A 22,920-nucleotide genomic window follows, 5' to 3' on the forward strand; every position below is an offset into this window, starting at 1 on the left:
AAATTCCTCCACGGCGCTGTGAGAGACTAATCAATAACTACAGGAAGCATTTGGTTGCAGTTATTGCTGCTAAAGGTGGCATAACCAGTTATTGCGTCTAAGGGGGCGATTATTTTTCATACGGGGGTATTGGGTGTTGCATAACTTTCTTTAATAAATAAATTAAATATGTATCAAATTTGTGTTATTTGTTCACTCAGGGTCCCGTTTATCTAATATTAGGTTTTGGTTGAAGATCTGATAACATTCAGTGTCAAAAATATGCAGAAATGCAGAAAATCAGACGGGGCAAATACTTTTTCACGGCACTGTATATATACAGGGCTCGGGATTAACGTCCAAGTGCCCCTCAAAATGTATGTCTATTTGCCCACAGTTCCCTTTCAGCTACAGCAACTAGAGATGCCTGTATTAAGAAGTGTTTGATAATTTTTTCATGTCAGTAGTTTAACAATGTTTACGATACTGACAAGGGATTTTCTTTCAGGTTTAAAAAAAAAAAAAAGATTTACTGTAACTTCTCTGTTTCAATTGCCATTATCTCCTTATTTTTACCACACCAAAACTAAAAACATTACGAAATACTCTACATTGTATTACAGTGTTTATTATTATTATTATCTTAACCCTTTGCAGTCCATTTATTAAGTGTGCGTCAGGTCCAATTTATTTTCACACTCGCAGTTAATTTTAGACGTGCAGTATTTTTTTTTCACAGTCAAACAGGTTTAAAAGGCCCTACATATCAACAAAGCACTCACTAGGCATCTCCAGCTCCGCCCCACCCTTTCGTTCGCTATCACTTTCACATATGCTAATAAATAAATAATAATAAGTCGTACATACCGATCGATCATCTCCTGATCACTCGTTTTATCACCAAACGCCTCAATAATGCGATCCAAGTCATTATTTTATTACTATAACATCTCAAAAAAGCTCTGCAAATGTCTGTGATTGGTACTGTATCAGCGCACAGGAGACTTTCAGCTTGTTTCCTTATGATCCGGTCCAATGTTGGACCCTGTCCGACATCTTCAAAAAGACGCAAAAAACGGGTTTCTAGCCGTTTTCTCTCCAGAAAAAGACGAGGAAACCATTCAATGGCCGAGGGGGAGCGACAGGAGCCGAGACAAGCCGAAAAAAAAATAAACAAAAAAAATGGGCGTATCTCATGAATAGTCATACTTGCCCCTGGCATCAGATAATGGCGGCCATAAGGAAACAAGCTGGCTGTTACTGCATCAGCGCTCAGAGAATATCACGGACATTTGCAGAGCTTTTTTGAGATGTTATAATAATAAAATAATGACTTGGATCACATTGTTGAGGCGTTTGGTGATAAAACGAGTAATCAGGAGATGATTGATCAGTATGTACGACTATTATTATTATTATTTATTCCTTAGCATATATGAAAGCTATAGCGAACGAAAGGGTCGGGCGGGGCTAGAGATGCCTAGTGAGTGCTTTGTTGATATGCAGTGCCTTTTAAAAAAAACTGTTTGACTGTGGGAAAAAAATACTTTTAAACAGTGTGTCTAAAATTAACTGCACGCGTGAAAATAAATTGGACCTGACGCGCCTGACACGCACTTAATAAATGGACTGCAAAGGGTTAAAACGTCAGTGGCATACACAGTCTGTTTACACCGTGACGTTATGGCTACGGAACATCTCTGGAGACAGGCAGGTTGTCTAAAATATCGAGCTATCAGTTTTAAAAATAATAAATATAGCTTACAGGGCTGGCCTTAGGCTTACAAATACATTTTTCTAGCTTTAGCGGCAGCAAAGTCCTTTATCAAATCTGAGTATTCTAAATTCTTGGCAATTTCGGTCTCATTTGACAGTATGTCCAAATTTGACAATCTTTGAGTCATTGTTGAGCTCAAATATGTCTTGATCAATTTCAACCTTGAAAAGCTGCGCTCCCCAGAAGCAACCATCACTGGAATGATCTGTCGGCTCATCTATTTTCATGCATGTCCTGCAGCATTTTCATAAGACTCATACTTACGAGGTGCCGACATAATGAGCTGCAGCTACAGCATCAGGGGTGCAAATCATTTAGAAAATTGGTGCTAAACTGTTCCCTTTCAATTCAAAGACGACCACTAACAACATTATGTATGGGATATGCCTGCCTATTGGTAGGTATTTTCTGAACTCCCTATACCAGAGCTGCTGATAGGCCCCTTCCTGGAATGACGCCCTCAGTCCCCCCTACCAAGGGATTGAAATCATACCGTGGAAGCCATTTCTCTTTTTGCCTCTCAAGATGGTAAGGTACCTCTGTGTGGTATCTGAACATTTTTTGAAAAAAACGCTTGAGTCTACTGCAGTTCCCTTGCCTTTCAGGCTGAAAGCTGGCTTGCCGCTTTCATGGAATCAGTGACTCCTGATTCAGCCTTTTTTCTTTCTATCTTTCCTCAGCAACCTGCACGCTGCTTTCTATCTGTGGTACGTGAGTCGTCTGCCTGTGCAGTATTGATTAAAGGAGTGAGTGTTGTTGTCTTTTCAAGCCTTCACTTATGTGGAAACACGCCAACAGGGCTAGACTTTGACTTACCCACGCTGTTTAGCGACTCTGCTGACTGTTAAAATATATATTAAATATATATTGTTGACGAAATACCTTGCTGGCACATCTGCAGTGCACACGCGGTACTCCCGCTTGCCTGTGTTGTGCTACAGCTATTTAAAAAAAAAACAGCAGGCCTTCTCCACGGGGCTGTATTTTTACTACCCGACTGACTCCACCATCGCAGCCTTGGTTAAGGCCCTGCCGGTGGGTGGATTGTCTAGGGACCCTATGTGCCCGAACCTTCAGTGTAAGGTTACGGAGACACACCTGAAGAGGGCTTATGCAGCAGAGGCGCAGGTGAGCCGCCTGGCTAACACGTTGGGTATTCTCACTGCGTATTTAGATGGAGTGCTCACGGAGACCCTGCGCCTCCTCTTGAGTATGCTGCTCCAGATCTCCGGTCTTCAAGAGCAAGCATTAGGCCGGAGCATGGCAAGCCTGGTGGTGGCTCGCAGACAGCAAGCAAGGAAGGGTACCCGATGGGGATAAGGCAGCGTTGCTGGACGCGCTGATATCCCCGGAACATACATTCGGGCCGGCTGTGGAGGAGATTGTATAGCGCTCCCTTCGACAGCGTGAAGCATCTCGGCAGGTGGCCACGCTGCTCCCTCCCCGTGCTCCAGTGTGGGGTAGGTCGAGCCATTGGCAGGCCCCCCAGGCGCGTACCATCACAAGGACCGTCCCAGTACGAGTTCTCCATGTTGCCGTTCGGCCTCTCCCTAGCTCCTCGAACATTTTCAAAGTGCCTGGACGCTATCCTTGCCCCTTTGCGATTGCAGGGGATCAGAATACTCAACTATCTCGACAACTGGCTGATTTGCGCTCAGACACAAGAGGAAGCAGTGGCTGGGCCTCACCATCAATGATGCGAAGAGTCGGCTTATACCGGTGCAGTGCACAACGTACTTTTTTTTAATTTTTTTTATTTTCTTAGCAGACGCCCTTATCCAGGGCGACTTACAATTGTTACAAGATATCACATTATACATTATTTCACATTATACAGATATCACATTATTTTACATACAATTACCCATTTATACAGTTGGGTTTTTACTGGAGCAATCTAGGTAAAGTACCTTGCTCAAGGGTACAACAGCAGTGTCTCCCACTGGGGATTGAACCAACAACCCTCCGGTCAAGAGTCCAGAGCCCTAACCACTACTCCACACTGCTGCCCTACTTGCGGCTCTGGCTGGACTCCAGTACGATGTGCACACACTTGTCGGACGACAGAGTAGCAGATATTCAGAGTTGCCTCTCCTGTTCTAACAAGGATCAAAAGGTCCCCTTGGTGCGGTTCCAAAAACTGGATCTGATGGCCATCAGCCATTGAGCTGGGTCTATTACACATGCACCCGTTCCAAGCGTGGCTCAATGCGTTCCATTTACACCCCAAGCACGACAGACACCGTCGGCTGACAGTCCCACACATGCTCTGCAACCCAGCCCTATGATGGTGGAGGATGCCCTCTCACCTATGCGAGGACGAGAGGATCGGAGTGGAGTTATCTCGCCAAGTGATGATAACGGACTGTGACAAAGAGAGAATGAATTCTTGTTTTAGATCTCCCTTCCGACCGGTGAGGGCTGTGGAGAGGAGGAACAGGCAGAGCCACGGTGCGCAACGTCATCAACCCAGACGGGGAGCGCTGTGGCAATCGCGCATTGGTCAACGGCGATTGCCCACGCTGCCCAATGGGAGCGGGACGGAGCGTACAAAAGGGGGCGTGGCCCGGGGCTCTGTTCCTTCTGGCAAGGTGCAGTGCGTGAGAGAGAGAGAGAGAGAGAGAGAGAAACCGAGCAGAGAAACAGAGGAAGGGATTTGGATAGCAGGCTCTTTGCTATTTTGGATTTGTGTGCTAACCCTTCTGCACTTTGTATTTTTAGAGCGCTAACGGGACGCTCCGGGAGTACGCCGCAGGAGCGACAACCCGGAAGTGCTGGGTTTATTACCCCCCCCTCCGTGTTTTGGATCACAAGAGGAAGACGGATTGGTTTTGTTGTTTGTTTATTTTTGGGACTGCAACCCCTTTTTCCCTTTGTTTGGTCGGGTTACACATCGCTGTGTATCCCGGCGTTATTATAATTATTAGTTTAGCAGGTTACACATTGCTGTGTATCCTGGCGTCATTATTGTTGGTTTTCTTTGTGTGGCAAAATAAAACCAAGGCGCTGAACGGCATAACGGACTGGAGTCTCTTGATTTACACCACATTACGCCTGTCCTAACATACCCACTCAGCTACCTGTCACACGTGGTGTCAGAAGTGGGATGGACCCCGCTGCTTTATCGGCGATTCTGGAGGCGTTGGACAGCCGGAGGGAGGCTGAGGAACGGAGGAGGGAGGAGCGGTACACAGCCCTCATCGAAAGGGTCGGGATGGGGATGACGTCGGCGGGAACCGGCCCCGTGATGGTGGCCCCGAAGGCCCGGGCTCAGAAGATGACGGCGGAGGATGACCCCGAAGCCTACCTCGTAGCCTTCGAACGGCTGGCTACCACCGCAGCATGGCCCCGGGAGTACTGGGCAAGCCAACTTGGCCCCTGCTTGATGGGAGAAGCGCAAGCAGCATACCGGGCCATGACTGATGAAGACGCCAGCCAGTACGAGTTGGTGAAGCAGGCTATCCTCCGCCGCCTTAATATCACGGGGGAGACCCACCGAGTCCGCTTCCGGGAGTTCCAGCGACCAGCAAACACCCGGCCCAGGGTGGTGGCCCAACGATTGTGCGACCACATGGCGCAATGGCTGAACCCCAGCCAGAAAACTGGGATCCAGATGGGGGAAGCCATTGTAATGGAACAATTTTGCCATGTGGTCGGGGCGGAGACGCAGGCGTGGATACGCCGGCACAATCCCACCACTCTGGAACAGGCCGTGGCCCTGGCGGAGAATTTTGAGGACTCCCTCGTGTCCGCCCGCACCACGTTGCTGGACTGCACCCCTCCCTCCTCTACTAAAGGACCACCACCAAACCTCGCTCCCGGACCACGACCCAGCAAATCACCAGCCCCGTCGGGTCATCCAGCCCCCTTACCGTGGAGGCAGAGGTTGGCCCCCAGCTAGAGTAGAATGGCTCCCCCTGCCCCGCTGACATACCAACAGCGGGACAGATACGTACCACCCTCACCCTCTGCCCCTCCAATCTGTTTCAGGTGCCAGCAGTCGGGACACATCGCGAGATACTGCCCGGCCGCTATGGAATGCGATGTGGCTGCGTGTCACCTGGCGTCTGAGACGGGTAAGAAATGGGGAAAAGGTCGGGAGGGCCCGTGTATTGTTGATGTGGCGCTGGGGAATGTGAGTACCCACGCATTAGTGGACACAGGGTGTGAGCAAACTCTGATTCGAACAGCTCTCCTTGGCGGTATGTCGTGGCAGCCACAAGGCCAGGTGGCGATCTCCTGTATCCATGGGGATACGGCGACATACCCCACTCTAAAAGTATACTTATCGGTAGGTCCGATAAAGCGCCACCTAGTAGTGGGGGTGGCCGAGAAGTTACCACACCCAGTTATTCTGGGTCGAGACTGGCCGCAATAGAAAGATTTACTAAAAGTACCGGCAGCCTCGACCACACGTGTAAACACGGCAGATTCCCGAGGAAAGGAAGTCATTGGTACAGTTTTTCCTTTCCACGCCGAACTGTTTTCTCCCCTTTTCCGTCCTAGGAAAACACGTAAGGAGAGACGGAAGGAAAAGTGGGAGGGCGCATCGAAGAGACACGGCTGGGGACTGGCGGGGGAAGGTTCTGATGGTCCCAAACGCCAATCGAAGGGGGTGGGGACACAGTGTGACCGGGCGGGCGAGGTTACTGGACCCTCGAGGGCAGACACTACTCCAGCCCCCGTCGATATCCCGGACGTGTGGGCCTCAAGCGCGGACCTAGTGTGGGAGCAAAACAACGACCCCACACTGGTGCACGCTTGGGAACAGGTCCGGTCTATTGAGGGTAAGGATGTTGATGGCATTGGGGCGCTGGTATATCCTCATTTCGTTGTAGAGGGGCACTTGCTATATAGAGTAAACCCCGCCCCGGGCACAGGACAGCCTGTCAAACAGTTGATGGTTCCCCCGTCCTGTCGACCAGAGGTCATGAGGCTGGCGCATGACGTCCCCTTTGCAGGACATCTTGGTGTTGACAAGACGAGGGACAGGATACTGGCTCGATTTTATTGGGCAGGGCTCTACACCGAGGTGGCGAAATATGTAGCTACCTGCCCGGACTGTCAGAGAGTAGCGCCGGGTCGAGTGCGCCCCGCCCCTTTGGTCCCACTGCCCATTGTCTCCATTCCCTTCGAACGCGTTGCAATGGACATAGTTGGGCCAGTGCTGCCTTCTGATTCCGGGTACACACACATATTAGTAATGGTGGATTATGCGACGCGGTACCCGGAAGCAGTTCCGCTGCGGTCCACTAGTGCCACTGCAATTGCGAAAGAGTTAAGTCAGATTATGGCTAGAGTAGGGATCCCAAAAGAAATATTAACTGATCATGGAACGAACTTTTTATCGAAAACGCTACAGCAAGTGTATAAAATTCTAAAAATACGTCCCATCAGGACATCGGTTTATCATCCCCAAACGGATGGACTGGTGGAACGTTTTAACCAAACTTTGAAGCAAATGTTGAGACGGTTTGTAAGTCAGGAGCAGAAACATTGGGCTACTCTTCTTCCTTATCTCCTCTTCGCAGTGAGAGAGGTGCCTCAGAGCTCAACGGGATTTTCCCCCTTTGAGCTGCTGTATGGCCGGCAGCCACGGGGCATCCTCGACCTGTTGAGAGAAGGTTGGGAAGAACACAAGGGCTCCTCTAAAAATGTAGTGCAGCATGTGCTCCTACTGCGGGATCGCCTCGATTTAATTGGTCGATTGGCTCAAGACAATCTTAGATCGGCTCAACATCGGCAACAGCAGCATTACAATACTAATGCACGAATTCAAACCTTTCGGCCAGGAGATAAAGTAATGCTGCTTCTTCCGTCATTGGAGTCGAAACTGTGTGCTAAATGGCAGGGGCCATATGAGGTGATACGGGCTGTAGGAGTAGTGAATTATGAAATTAGACAGCCCGATCGCCGTAATAAAACAGAAATTTATCACGTCAATTTATTAAAGCCCTGGAAGGCAAGGGAGGTCTTATTCATAGCCCCAGGCGAGGTGGAGGATGACTTAGGACCCTGTATAGAGGCCCCTAGCCCCAGCCAGATTTCAATGGGGGAACAGTTACTTCCAGATCAGCAAATAGAATTGCGTAAGTTGATCGGGAAATTTGGGGATGTGTTTTCTGATGTGCCCGGCAGAACTAACCTTACCAAATATGCTGTTATTAGGAGTGGCGTCCAGAACGAGGTGAGGGCGATGCTTGAACTTGGGGTCATTGAGCCTTCCAGAAGCGAGTGGTGCAGTCCCATCGTTATAGTGGCCAAAAAGGACGGCACTAATCGCTTCTGTGTTGATTTTCGAAAGGTCAATGCTATCGCCAAGTTCGACGCCTACCCCATGCCTTGGATCGACGAACTCCTCGACCGACTGGGAACGGCCAGGTTCATCTCAACTCTGGACCTGACGAAGGGATATTGGCAGATCCCTTTGACCCGTGATTCATGTGAAAAAACGGCATTTTCAACTCCGGATGGGCTGTTCCATTTTAAAACCATGCCGTTTGGGCTACATGGTGCGCCCACCGCCTTTCAGAGACTGATGGACGAGGTGTTACATCCCCATCGTGAGTATGCAGCAGCGTATATTGACGATGTGGTTATATATAGCTCCACCTGGAGAGAGCATGTAATTCGACTTGAAGCCGTCCTTCAGTCTCTAAGGGCTGCCCGGCTGACAGCTAACCTGAGGAAATGTGCGTTTGCTAAATTAGAAACGCAGTATTTAGGATTTATCATGGGAAATGGACGGGTGAAACCTGTAGCCACCAAGGTCCAGGCTTTGGTGGATGCAGCTGTCCCCAAGACCAAGTCCCAGGTGAGGTCACTATTGGGATTGGCTGGTTATTACCGCCGCTTTATCCCCGAGTATGCCACCGTGGTCAATCCCCTGGTGGACCTCACTAAGAAATGTGCGCCAAATTTAATCAAGTGGTCAGAAGAGTGTCAGGGGGCGTTTGAGACCATTAAACAAAAACTATGCCAGGCTCCTGCGCTGATAGCACCAGACTTTAGCAAGAGATTCCTCCTCCATACCGACGCGTCAGAGGTTGGTTTGGGGGCGGTCTTGTCCCAGAAAGTTAACGGGGTGGAACACCCCATTCTCTACATCAGCAAAAAAATGCTTCCGCGGGAGCGCAACTACTCGGTTGTGGAGAAGGAGTGTTTAGCCATTAAATGGGCAACTCACTCCCTCAGATATTACTTACTGGGACATTCATTTGATCTGGTCACGGACCACGCCCCACTCAGATGGTTAAGCACTATGAAGGATAGCAATGCTCGAATAACTCGGTGGTATTTGGCATTGCAGCCTTATATGTATCATATGGTGCATCGTGCGGGGAAAGATCACCAAAACGCGGATTATTTTTCCCGGGAGGGGGGAGTAATGGGGATGGTAGGTTTGGCCGAGTGTTCCTTCGGCTCCACTCTGAGCGGTGGGATATGTGACAAAGAGAGAATGAATTCTTGTTTTAGATCTCCCTTCCGACCGGTGAGGGCTGTGGAGAGGAGGAACAGGCAGAGCCACGGTGCGCAACGTCATCAACCCAGACGGGGAGCGCTGTGGCAATCGCGCATTGGTCAACGGCGATTGCCCACGCTGCCCAATGGGAGCGGGACGGAGCGTACAAAAGGGGGCGTGGCCCGGGGCTCTGTTCCTTCTGGCAAGGTACAGTGCGTGAGAGAGAGAGAGAGAGAGAGAGAGAGAGAGAGAAACCGAGCAGAGAAACAGAGGAAGGGATTTGGATAGCAGGTTCTTTGCTATTTTGGATTTGTGTGCTAACCCTTCTGCACTTTGTATTTTTAGAGCGCTAACGGGACGCTCCGGGAGTACGCCGCAGGAGCGACAACCCGGAAGTGCTGGGTTTATTACCCCCCCCCCCGTGTTTTGGATCACAAGAGGAAGACGGATTGGTTTTGTTGTATGTTTATTTTTGGGACTGCAACCCCTTTTTCCCTTTGTTTGGTCGGGTTACACATCGCTGTGTATCCCGGCGTTATTATAATTATTAGTTTAGCAGGTTACATATTGCTGTGTATCCTGGCGTCATTATTGTTGGTTTTCTTTGTGTGGCAAAATAAAACCAAGGCGCTGAACGGCATAACGGACTGGAGTCTCTTGATTTACACCACATTACGCCTGTCCTAACATACCCACTCAGCTACCTGTCACACGGACACCTCCAGGTTTGGGGGCGGTCTGGGAAGGCAGAGTCTATGGCACCTGGTCGGGCCGTTGGATAGCCCTGCACATAAATACGCTGCAGCTGCAGGCTGTTTTCCTGGCTCTCCAGCACTTTCTTCCGGTGTTGTACGGAAAACATGTGCTGGTCCGAATGAGCAACATACTTCCTCTTGGCCATCACTTCCGCAAAGCGGATCAGTGAGCTGCAGGCGCTGTCGGTGCACAGCTCCTGTATGCGTATTTGGGACGATGGCAGCAGGGTGTCACAGCGTACAAACCCTGCTTTCCTCCACAACGTGATTACAGCCTTACACATGAATCAGTCTGTGGAAATGTAGCCTTTCCATCCACCTCCGTTTGCTTCGGAGGAGGATAGGAGATTCAATTTCCTCTGCCTGGTGCGGGAATTGAGGTGTTATGTGGATAGGACAATAGCGCTGCGTCATACTGACCAGCTCTTTGTCTGTCATGGTATACGGACCCTAGGACAGGCCCTCTCAAAGCAGAGATTATCGCATTGGTTTGCGGACACAGTCTCTGCGGCGTATGACAGTGCTGGCTTACCCCTACCTGGGAGAGTTGGCTACATCTTGGGCCCTCTTCAGAGGGGCCTCACTGTTCGATATTATGTACGACAGCTAGCTGGCCTATGCCACATACATTCTCCAGGTTCTACCGCCTTAATGTGGTAGATCCTTCCTTGCCTTTAATTGGCACGAGGGTCCTTGAGGTTGCACGCTCGCACCACTAACCAAGGGTTAAGCGGTTCTGATGCGTTCCTCGTATGCTGCCGTTCTTTCTCCCTCGCGACGGCTCTGGTATACATTTCCCCATACGTAATGTTGTTGGTGGTCATCTTCGAATTGAAAGGGAACGTTAGGTTACTTACCATAACCCTGGTTCCGTGAAATAGAAGACGACCACCAACCGCGAGGTCGCATCAGTCGCCCTCATGGGTTCGATGCAAAAAGAGAAATGGCTTCCGCGGTAAAATGGTTTTAATCCCTCAGTAGGCGGGACTGACTGCGTCATCCCAGGAAGGGGCCTATCGGCAGCTCTGGTATAGAGAGCTCAGAAAATACCTACCAACAGGAAGGCATATCCCATACGTAATGTTGTTGGTGGTCGTCTTCTTTCAGGGAACCAGGGTTACGGTAAGTAACCTAACGTCTTGAAAGTTCAGCACCAGAGCGCCTACTGGTGCTAAATTATCAAACCCCTCACCACCCTGCTTCAATTAGTTTAGTGTTACAGTAAATAATTTTAACAATGTACCCCATATCTAAATCACACCCATATTTGTAATATTTTGTAAAAAGGAAATTCTGCACGTTTGCCAAAACAGAGACTCAATATTTGGGATTTGTAATGGGGAATGGAAGGGTGAAACCCGTTGTCACCAAAATCCAGGCTTTGGTAGACACGGCAATCCCCAAAACCAAGACTCTGGTGAGGTCGCTACTGGGCTTAGACGGTTATTACCATCGCTTTATCCCCAAGTATGCCACAGTGGTTAACCCTTTAGTCAACCTCACCAAAAAGAGTGCACCAAATTTAATTTAGTGGTCAGCAGAATGTCAAGGGGCGTTTGATACTATTAAATGAAGACTGCCAGGCCCCCACTCTCATCACACCAGATTTCACCAAGCGATTCATACTCCACACTGATGCATCGCATGCTGGTTTGGGTGCGGTCTTCTTCAAAAAGGTAGACAGAGTTGAACACCGATATTGTATATCAGTAAAAAGATGCTCCCTCGGGAGCGCAACTACTCCATGGTTAAAAAGGAATGTTTGGCCATTAAATGGGCTACTCTTTACGTTATTACCTGCTGGGACATTCATTTGATGTCGTCACAGACCGCACCCCACTCAAGTGGTTAAGCACAATGAAGGACAGCAATGCCTGGATAACTCGGTGGTATCTGGCATTGCAGCCCTTCGTGTATCATATGATTAACCGTGCAGGGAAAGAACACCAAAATGTGGATTATTTTTCCCGGGAGGGGGGAGTAATGGGAAAGGTAGATTCAGCAGAGTGTTCCTTCGGCTCCACTCTGAGCAGTGGGATATGTGACAGAATGAGAAATAGCCACTTTGCCACAGTCACATTTAATTGTTATCCGTTTTTCATTAAGTATGGAAAACTACAAAGCGGTGTGATTGTTAGTTAATTCAATATGTTAATGTAATATTAAACAGGCTTTGTTCAACGATGAAGCAAAGTTGTTTAATTATATAGGGAGGTGCAAAACTTTATGCCATAGCTGTACTGCTAATTCACTGTATTCTATAGGTAAATTACACAACTGTACATACAATACCGGCAAAATACAATAAACGTAGCCTCAATTTACGATGGTCTGTACTGTCTGTATAGCAAGATATTTGACCATAATATAGTTTATTACATATAACTACTGCTTGGAACTTTCTGTCTGAAAAAAATTATCACAATGTACAAACAGCATCCCCAAATCGCTGTCAGTCACGATGCTAGAACAGAAATGGAACTAAATGATTTAGTGAAAAGGCTAAAACCTGTTACATTTCCACATCGAACAAGATGAACGTGTCCGAGTGTGTCTGCCTCACAAAATTCCGCCTTAGCTAACGTTTGGTAAATATTCAGTTTAAAAAAAAAAAAAAAAAAAAAAAAAAGACATGCTTTTGGCATATTCATTTTTTAAGGGTGTTCATAGAATGATGTTTTCGCTTACGAGTTTTAACAAGTGCATTTGTACTGTGGCCTAAGTTTTGAGATGCAGTGTTTTTTTGTTTTGCAGAAACGTTTTCATACTAACTTGTGTTTTGTACTTGATAACATTAGTTTAAAAATCCAATTGATACCTATGATTAATGCGTTTTGTGACTAATTTGAAGCTATTAATATGTTTCAATATTAACTAAATCAAATAATTAATCAAATTGATTCACCTTGTTACACAATTGATTAATTAAAATGTTTGGATATGCTGTTACTTCATGAATTACTGTCTTGCTCACAGTCATCTTAAAATAATGTTAGAATATGTTTTGTTGGAAAATAAAAAAATAATACGTTTTTGACCAATTCAGAATTTGCTACGGATGTATTTATTTTCAAAAGGTTGTCTTTGTTTGTGCTGCATGTTTTTAGTTTTTTTTAGTTTTTTTTTTTTTTTTGGGGGGGGGGGGGTCCACTTCAGTCTTGCACCAGGGCCCAGTAAACAAACATGTACTTAAAAAGAGTGTATTTAAGATGTGTGTAGATGTAGTTTAATTGTCATTATTATTATATTATTCCATTCAGAAATAGTGTTTTACTGGGTAAAAAAATTCAAATTAACAAAATGATGAATGGTATTACAAACAATCGTGCTGTATAAGAAGGAAGCAGTAGGGCTGCTAGGTGACGTAATCACACACTGAGATGTGAGCTCGATATACGCTCCTTGCAAAGGAGCCTGCTCTTTTGTATAGTGGAATCGGCGCTATGCTTTCGCTCTCCGCCTGTGTGTGGATTGCCTCACCCTGTGTGATGCGCCAGCCTGCGTTAACCTATTTCGCTACATTGGTGTCAGAAGTGGACGCAGGTACCCTGGTACGCACTCGTTGGACTGTAGCCTGGTGAGCAAGTCCAAGACGGACTTGAGGCTTGCAGGGAGAGTGTAGCGTGCACGGGTGGTAGGCGATATACGCTCCTTGCAAGGGAGCCAGCTCTTTTGTACAGCGGTATCGGCGCTATGCTTTAGTGCGAGAGGTCCCAGGTTCGCGCCCGCCCTCCGCCTGTGTGTGGACTGCCTCGCCCTGCGTGATGCGCCTGCCTGCGTTAACCGAGATCGCTACAATATACATTTCACGGTACATGGCATTTATGGATCACCCGATGAAATACTGTAATGTTAAACACTATTACTGGCACGATAAAGGAGACGGTAAGTTTTATGAATATGGGCCATTGTATATTGTTTACTGTCAGGAGTTTGAGAAGGATTTAATTGTGCAGCAGCAGGCACAGTCATTTAAAACAGTAAATGTAGTGAGTTTTGTACTAAATCTAAAGCAGGGTCAGCTGCTGTAGGGAAAATGGAGTTTCTCTCTAATTTATTTAATATAACAACTTAAAACACAAACATTGTTTTAGACAAACATAAAAGCATACACACGCTATTAACCTCAACAAGTGAAATACAAAAGCCTATTGGTTAGTCCATGTTTATAAAATATTCTCAGTTCAGTATTTATACACTGTCAATAAACCAAGTTCACATTAATTAGCAATAACGTAAGGAAGACAGAAGATTTCTGAGCAAGAAACTCTACATCTTAAATGAAAGGCAACCAGATAACAAGACTAGAATTTACAAGAAGATGGCTTCCCTTGTCACACAGCCAGAAAGCTTTGGGGCTGAAAAGAAGTAAACAGCATTACAATTCTGCAATGGGTCGGGGAGCACCTTTGATAGACATTTACAAAGGGAATCGTAGAAATGCTAGAGGTCACCAAGAATAAAACGACTGTAGTATACAAGATAGAAACAACGGTTAAATTATTGTAGATTCTTGCCAGTTTAATTCTCTAAAAATAATTGTATACAGTACCTTTCAGACAATGTGCCTTTCCACTTGCTTCAAAATAGGACCTGGAGAAGATCACATTAGCCACGCTGACTCTCTCTGTCTCACTTCCTGTCACACACTGTTTTTTTTTTTTTGTTTTTTGGGTTTTTTTTTTTTACAGAAAACATTACAAAGAGGGCTTATACAGTATCATAATAACATTTAGGAAGCACTGCCGTGTTTACAAAGCTCTAGGAGCTTGAACAATGAATGCACTCATCTGATGTTTTCTGGCTTGCTTCCTATGGAAAACATCCCTATCAGTCACAATGCTCCTCTCCAACAACCCACTGTCATTACATTTAAAGTGTCTGCAAGAGACAAGCCAACAAGTAACACGTTACCATTACTTTCTCATTGAGCTTACTGTGGTTGTGTACATGATAGCGTGAAATTGCATTTGCGCACATAGAATAAACAGGCACTTGTTGACAAGGACAAAAACTAAGAAAGTGGTTATCAAATGCACATTTTGTACAAAAATGTAAAATATGAATGGTTACAAATATGCAAATGTATCTACTGAGACTGAAATGCTTCTGTTGGAGCAAATTCAAGCAATGGTGAAGACACATTTGGTTATACTAAAGTTGGACAAATAAAGGGCATTTTACTTGACTAACAGCTTTAACAATACAATGAACAATAAAGGTGACACCCTTTACATTTTTCCATACATCTGGAAAACTGCTTATCAAACCGTGATGAAGCTTGGTATTGGCATGATTGAACACACATTATTGGGAGTACCAGACTGTGCGAATGTACTGCATAGAGATGTCTGTCTCTACATCCATCTGTCTGCATGTCACTGTTGTACGTACATGTATCTTAAGAGCACAGTTAACCCATATACTATACATCATTAATTTAACTTTATTGTGATACTAACACCTAATTTGCTTACTTTGACAGTTAGGTCTTAAATACCACTTATCCAAGTTCCATTAAACTATGCATTGCCCTTTCTTCTTATAGTAAACTATACTGTTGATATACTGTATGTCATGGTCGTCCACTTCGACATGCTGATACAGTAGCTCGAATCTAGGAAATATGTTATTGACAATTGTTTTTCTTTGAATGCTAGGACTCAAATTTCATAACGGGTCAATCCACAGACCTAAATATTTAAACTACTTCCCCTGAAATGAATAGACATTTTGTTCCCTGGCTTCAGGGAGAACCTCAAAGCATTTCTTTGCTTTTAGACACCAACTTGTTCCCAATGGTACACTACTCTGTAATCAATCAATGTCTTACTGAAAAACAGATGTCAAATTTAGTTCTGATAAAAAGAATGTATTCTGCTTTCAAATATGCTTTCAGAATATCTTGACACATCTTTGGTAATAAAACAAGGGAAATAAAAACTTGCCACAGTGCCTCCTTGGGGATGTCTGTAGTAATATAAGTGATATACAAAGAATCACACTTCAGGAACCATTATCTAACTATGAGGGGAAGTAGGAACCGTAATAACAAATAAACTAATAAAAATGTGTATTATAAAATTCAGAACATTTAAAAACATACTGATGACGGGTGAACCTCACTATATAAATCATGTAAAAGTGTAGGTAATGAATGCCCTTTTAGAATGAGGTTTACAGATAAATACAATTGTATATTGTTTTAAAATTAAACTTTATTCAGCATTTAATTTTTTTTTCTAGATCATTTTTTATAGAAGCTGCCAAAGCATACTTAAAGTAAAACATGTTTTTAATGCTGTTTGAACACACTTTTCGGGACACTGCATACTGTGTAAAATGGTAAACATACTTCAACGCCTTCTATTCCCCGTTAACTGGTTACAATACCATCCTTTGATTTTGATAGTTAGGTGTCATTTTATTTTAATAGGAAATACAATTTTGAGTGTCTGTTATAAAGGTCAGAAAATTAAACATACACTTAAAAAGCACAACACCAACACCAACACCATTAGTACTGTTGATTTATTGAATTTATAAAAGGAAACCCCAAATTATGTCCAAAATTAGTTATTAGTAAAAATCCTCCCACTGCTAAGTAAGATGAATTATTACATTGTCTGGAAAACTACAATTATCAGCTCTGAAAGGCAGGTTTCTTTTGATACTCAATTAGCCTTAAAGGGCACCATAGCTAAACCAATTATTAAGCTGCATGGTAAAAATGGTGACAGGTACAAACTGAATAACAGCTAGCAATGCATGGTTGTCATTCTTTGCAAATTGGTGATGTTAATGCTGTTCATTTTCTAAACTGTACCAATTGAATAATTAATGATAATTGTAGTGTTACAGAAAGGCCGTGGCTTTTACAATACCCTGACTACTTGCTGTGGCTGCCTCTTGTGTACTGTTACTGTATATTGTTGAAAATGTATTTTTAAACAGTCACTTTTGTTTCACTTTTTAATTCACATATCCTGGATAATTGATCAACTGGGGCTGTTTAAGTTATATCACAACCTCACCCACTTGCCAACCCCCTCAGTTTCCCTTCAACTGTCTGCTCTTTTCATACTTACACACACTGCTTAAGCGAAAGTGCCTGTCGATGATGGCTCTACCATGTGACAGTTGACCGCGATGGGAGTTATGCGTCCCGAGCTGAAGGCGAGGGCACTAATGAAAGTCAAGGTCAACTATCACACGGTAGCCATCATCGAGAGGGCACTGTCGCTATTAGAAAACCATTTTTTCCATTGTTTTCTTTAAAAAAACACCTTAAAACCTCGATTTACCTTAAACTTGTACTGATTCGTCAGGTACCTTTCCACTGAGTAAAGATGTTCTAAGAAAATAGTCCCAAACATTTTTCACAGTTGATGCTGAGATGTTCCAACGGGCATCTACCGTCTATTAGAGCTAGAACTGGAAGCCGATTGGCTGGCAGTACTGAATCGTTTTCTAATACACTATATTACACACACACTGTAAAATTATGATGCACAGTGTTGCATGACCTCTAGTGGTGTTAGAAGCTCTCTGGACCTATACTGCTTTGTTGTCTTGAGGGAAAGAGAAATTTTCAAATGCATTATCAAATATACAGCTAGTTGCCATTGACAAAATACTCTTTTGACAATTTAAAAGTAAGACAATCATTTAGCTCCTCCCCTTCACCCCTCCAAAATAATCAGCCAAATTGGATTTGCTCTGGGCAGACTCATGGACATGTACACTCTTTCCATGCAGCCTTTTTTGCACTTCTGTATTTATCTGCAACCAGCTGTGTGTTTTCTAAAACAGAACATCATCTGTTTTCGTCTTTTTCAAAGTACAAGAACAGTTGATCACAGTTAGATCAAATTTGGTAAAAACTTGTTTCCTGATTTTCAAAGAAACCCATTAACAGAAGGCTCTGCTTGGGTGCAGGTGCTACAATGGCTCTGTCTCTATCAGGAGAGGCTGCTGGCAGATTTATGGAATATGAAATGTCCAAGAATACAAAACTTTCTAAGATTTATAATACGACACCAACTAAAATCTGAACATGCAACTCAAACATCTGTTTAAGGTGACTCGAACCCCTGTTAATCAGATAGTTACATCAGTAGCAACAATTCTGGAACGCAATCTGAATGACATTTGCCTTTTCCTTGTTTTCTGTGTGTTCTTTGTGTGAATTCTCCTGCTTAAACCTTTCTAGTTTAAAAAAAAACATGCTAAGGGTGTAAGTTGGCCACTGTGCAAACCAGAAAACAATAACATAATTCCCCAGCAACCCTTTTTAATGGAAGCAGCTTTGGACTCACTACAAACACTCCCATAGGCATGGTCTGCCAGAAGCTACAGCTGATCAATAGCCAACAACTCATATGCTAATGTTAGTCTTTTTCCTTCCCCAAAGGATATCACTCACCTCATTGCCAACTAATCCTGTTCTTTACACGACTGAAGACACTTGCTTTGTAGACTCAGACATTTAAACATGGAACTCATTACATACTTGTAAAAAGAAGGCAAGATTCTATGAATGCCCAGCCTATTTATGTTTTCTATAAACTCAATCATAATGGTATTCGAAGATATCAAAAGTATATCACCAGTAATATTTTTGAGCCTCAGTTGATGTGTGAATGTTTACATTAAACAAATGTTGCAGGGCTTGAATTTTAGCACGGGATCACGGGAATCACGCATTTTCCAAGTTGCTTGCGCATATCTGCAACTTTCAGTGCGGGATTATCCAAGTTACTGTAGAAGCAATTTAGAACGCCTGAAACGACAATCTCTAAGGAAGTGAGTGCCAGTGACGAAAGCACTATGAGCCACATTCTGAGTACTTCTGGTTAAAAAATAAATAAATAAATAAATAAATAAATAAATAAATAAATAAATAAAAATAAAAGTAGTGCTGGATATTTTAAGTGCCGCAAGACTTTATTCTCTCGTACGTGATTCTCAGCCGCTATCGAAGCATTATAGAAACTCAGTACACTGCAGTAAGTAAACAGTTTTGAAAAAAGAAATACAATATTAAGTCTATCTAGGTGTTGTTTTGCAAGCGGTGACTTTCGCTTTAACTCTTAAAACTCAGCCCCATTCATTTTGGAAAAGCTTTTTTTTTTTTTTTTTTTTAACATATATTCTCATCTCTAACACATAGTATGCCTGATCCTGTTGCAACTTACATAATATGAAAGGACATTTTGTGGCAGTACAAACAAACTATAGTGAAAAACAGGCAGAAATAGGGCCGAGTGTAAAAGAGTTAAAAAAAAAAAAAAGAAATGGAGTGCTGGTTAAAAAGAAAAGCAGCTTTTTCTTCTGCTGCTTGCAAAAAAAGGTTTTAAATAAGATTTTGTTCAGATTTTTGTAATTTTTATACACAATATACATAATTACTAACACTCCAAGTATAAGCCCTTTCTATGTGCACACATTCAGTAATGTGTTACCGCAATTTGTATTTTTACCAAATAATGAATAGCTAAATTTAACTTGAAGTATTATTAGTATGTCATTTTTTAATAGAGGACCAACTCGCTATTCGCTTTCAAAGAAATGCATAGCCCCAAAAACTGGTGTATCTCATTGACCTAATAAAAATGCATTGAGAGTGCATTTTTAAATTATTAATACAATTAAAGGACAAGGATTTATACGTAATTTTGTGTGAACAGAATTGAGCAACCTGTCCGAGCTGAAATATCAGTATCCTGCCCGCCTTATACTTTCACTTAACTAAAACACTGTAGTATCCATGAAAACTAAAATAAAATACTCTGCATGTGTTTTATTCTGCATGTTCTACTTGTGCCAGCTCCAGATTCAGTTCCATGAAGATTCCCCAGCAGCACGAAACATCAGTGAATAATAATAGCCTAATTACAATAATGCATGCAAAACCACAATGCAATAATGACATAAATGCCAGAGTTCCAAGGTCAAAATTGCCTGTTCACCATACATACTGGAGTATTATGATAGCAGTATTTTACAAGATAAGGCATAAAAACATGGTCAACAATAAAAACATGTGATCTGAGATGATCAACTGGTTTCCATAACTGTTGTCCATCTACCCACATACATAGTCACCTGTACTGGATAACACTATTCATAAGGCCCAGGGTGGAACAAATCACTTTGTATGCTGGTGGCCATTTGGCCACTAGCCTTCAAAACCTGGTGGCCAAGTGAACTTTTATGGTGGTCAACATTTTCAAATGGGGGCAATATGAGGAGATGTATATGTTACACACATTGCTTTTGCATGCTTTATTTTCATGTAATGTTTTTTATTTTTTATTTCATTATTATCTTTAAATTGTGGGAGGGGAACTAATACAATCGATGTGCCAGATAACTAGCTCCATAAAAATCCAGGGAACTATAGACATTAAATGTCAGAGAACCATTTTCTGTGTGCATAAAATACCAGAGAGTGAAGTATATACATAATATGCCTGGGAACTATATACATAAAATGCCAGGAAATAGAACTATATTAATCAAATGCCAGGGAAGACAACTACTAGTATATTTAAAAAAAAAATCCAGGGAAGTGAACCGTAAGGCAGCACAGACACCTTAACACTCCTTTCGTCCCTTGTTCTTGTTGGGAGGAGGGGAATCTACTTGCTTTTGAAGTGTTTTAGTGTCTTTAATTGTCTTTAAGATGGCAATAACCGTCCCTTCTGAACTGCAGACTACTCAGAATTTGTAATGATAATTTCCGCTGTTCTACCCGGTGCGCGTTGCTATGGAAACAAGAAAAGGGGGCTGGTTCCACGAAAGTATTGGCTCTGCGAGATCAACAGGGCGGTGCAGATTCTGTTAAGTAAAAAACCTTTATTACAGATCCGAAGTTCTGTTGTATATCCTGTAATGCTTAGTGTGCTGGAACTATTCCATTGCACAGCAGGCAGTTTATGCATTTCCAGGTTTGTGTGCAAGCTTAATTAGACACGAGGCTGTGATTTCTAGGTGGTCTAAAGCTTGATTTGAAAACCTGGAACTGTAAGCAAATTGAATCTTTGGTCCAACCTTCACAGTGACTTTAATTATGTCAGTAAATCTTTCATGTGACTGTCATGGTTTAATTCATTCCTAGTATGAAAAGATCCACTTTTCACTTTACAGTTAATTGTAAAGTTAAAGTTATTACAGTTAATACTGTAGAATGTTTATGCCACGGTAGAAGAATGTGTTGTTCTGTACAAATGCGCTGGAAGTTGGAGTGATTTGTCAACTGCAGACTCAACAACAAATGCAAAAAAAAAAAAAAAAAAAAAAAAAAAATTAAATTTAAAAGTAATAAAACGACTCTATCTGACGTTAGCTCTTGGATAACATGCCAGAATCAACATGCTTCTGATAAACAAATGTTTTAAAATAATGTACCCGTTACGTTAATATGATAATATCTTGGGTTTTTTTATGGGACACCTGGTTCATATTACTGTGAGTGTCTATACTGTAACAAGTCATCAACCACACAGCACCACAGTGTGGTGCAGATAAAATTACATCTTAATGCAAATTGATATATGCATTGAAAAAAAAAATCTACGATTTGACTGTCTTGAGTACCTCTGAACCGATTCACCCTAGCCTATGCAAAGACAATCGATACAAACACATTAGACACAATGAAGGTAAGAAAAGGAGACACATCTTTCTTCCAGTCATTAATTATACAGGAGTCAAATATCACATTACACCTCACCTTTATAAAACAATGCTCCTATTTGTTAGACGCCAAGCTCCTTGGCATGGAGACAGCAGGTTTTTTATTTTTATTGTATTTATGTATTTATTTATTTTATCTAGAGTAAACCAAGCAAAATATGGATGCTTATAAAACACCAGTAATTCGAAATGCTGGTCACTAGGCATGAAAGTAATATAAGTATTAAGCTTTCCCGTAGCACACCAAAGAAACCCACATTGCACAGCACAATTCCAGTGAGCCATCGCCATACTAGTAATATTTCTGCTAGAACGCTATATAGATACTGTTGAATAATAATTCAAAACAGAACACACAAGACATTTTTCTTCCTTAAAATTGTTATTCTTGTTTGCAAGAGCACACTGATGATGTGCTGTTTCCTTTAAGAGTAGACAAACGAGCACCATGCAAGGCAAATCAAATTCAATAAAAATTAAACTGGAATGACATTGCACTTACCAAATAATATCCTGGGGAAAAACTCTCTCCTTTATTCCCCCGTTTTCTGTTAAATTTAACTGAAATTGAATTCAGCTCTCATGCCCTGCTGAGGTGCAAAACTGGACCATTTGCTTGATGTTGGCCAAAAGAGGAAAAAGCAGCATCCGCCGAGAGGAAAAACAGCTTTATGAAAGCGAGACCGGATCGCTGATGATGCACAGCTACAGAGAGGTAGCTGCGCTGGTACTCCACTCCCGTCTAGAACAACCCGGACCAGACACAGCACCGTAAGCACCTACTCTTCTGCACTATAATATTACAGGAAGCATGCAGAGCGACCCCTGCTGGACATCCACGACAACAAAACATTTGATTTTCATTAGCCAATAAACAGACACTCTGTGCATGATCGACAGTGATCCCACATCCGGATCTTTATCCAGCATCAGTGCATTACCCAAGCAAGTTTCCCCACCTTTATCGGTTGCTTAAAGGGAGTGCTGTATTGCTAATGATTAATATAAGGCATCTCATACACTGTAAATGGAGCAGCTGCAACACATGTTTAATTTAAACAAACCCAGAATAACACATTATGCAATGTACTGAAGTATACTTAAGAGTTGATTTGATCTACTTACAGCATGAAGGACCTATAGTATGTGTGGTTGTCCCAGGATTGCCCCTAAAAATGCTTGTCCTTTAGAGTGCTTGTAGGATCCTCTTTATTTAAAAACAAATCCAGTTGCGGCTTACCTTGGAG

The 22,920-nt window shown here is 43.2% G+C and overlaps 1 protein-coding gene across 7 annotated transcripts in view; it reads right to left on the reverse strand.

Moving 5' to 3' along the window:
- The window catches only part of LOC117400196 (catenin delta-2-like), a 366,132-nt gene extending 343,688 nt beyond the window's left edge, over positions 1-22,444 (reverse strand). For 5 of the 7 annotated variants that reach the window (XM_059022195.1, XM_033999746.3, XM_059022197.1 and 2 more), the window contains exon 1: positions 22,176-22,444. The gene's annotated coding sequence lies outside the window, so the exon portion shown is untranslated. The remainder of the gene's footprint in view (positions 1-22,175) is intronic. The other 2 variants (XM_033999749.3, XM_059022193.1) reach the window with 1 other exon arrangement.
- Positions 22,445-22,920: the final 476 nt, after the last annotated feature.

Source organism: Acipenser ruthenus, chromosome 4 (assembly GCF_902713425.1).
Source record: "Acipenser ruthenus chromosome 4, fAciRut3.2 maternal haplotype, whole genome shotgun sequence".
In the NCBI taxonomy this organism is placed as follows: domain Eukaryota; kingdom Metazoa; phylum Chordata; class Actinopteri; order Acipenseriformes; family Acipenseridae; genus Acipenser; species Acipenser ruthenus.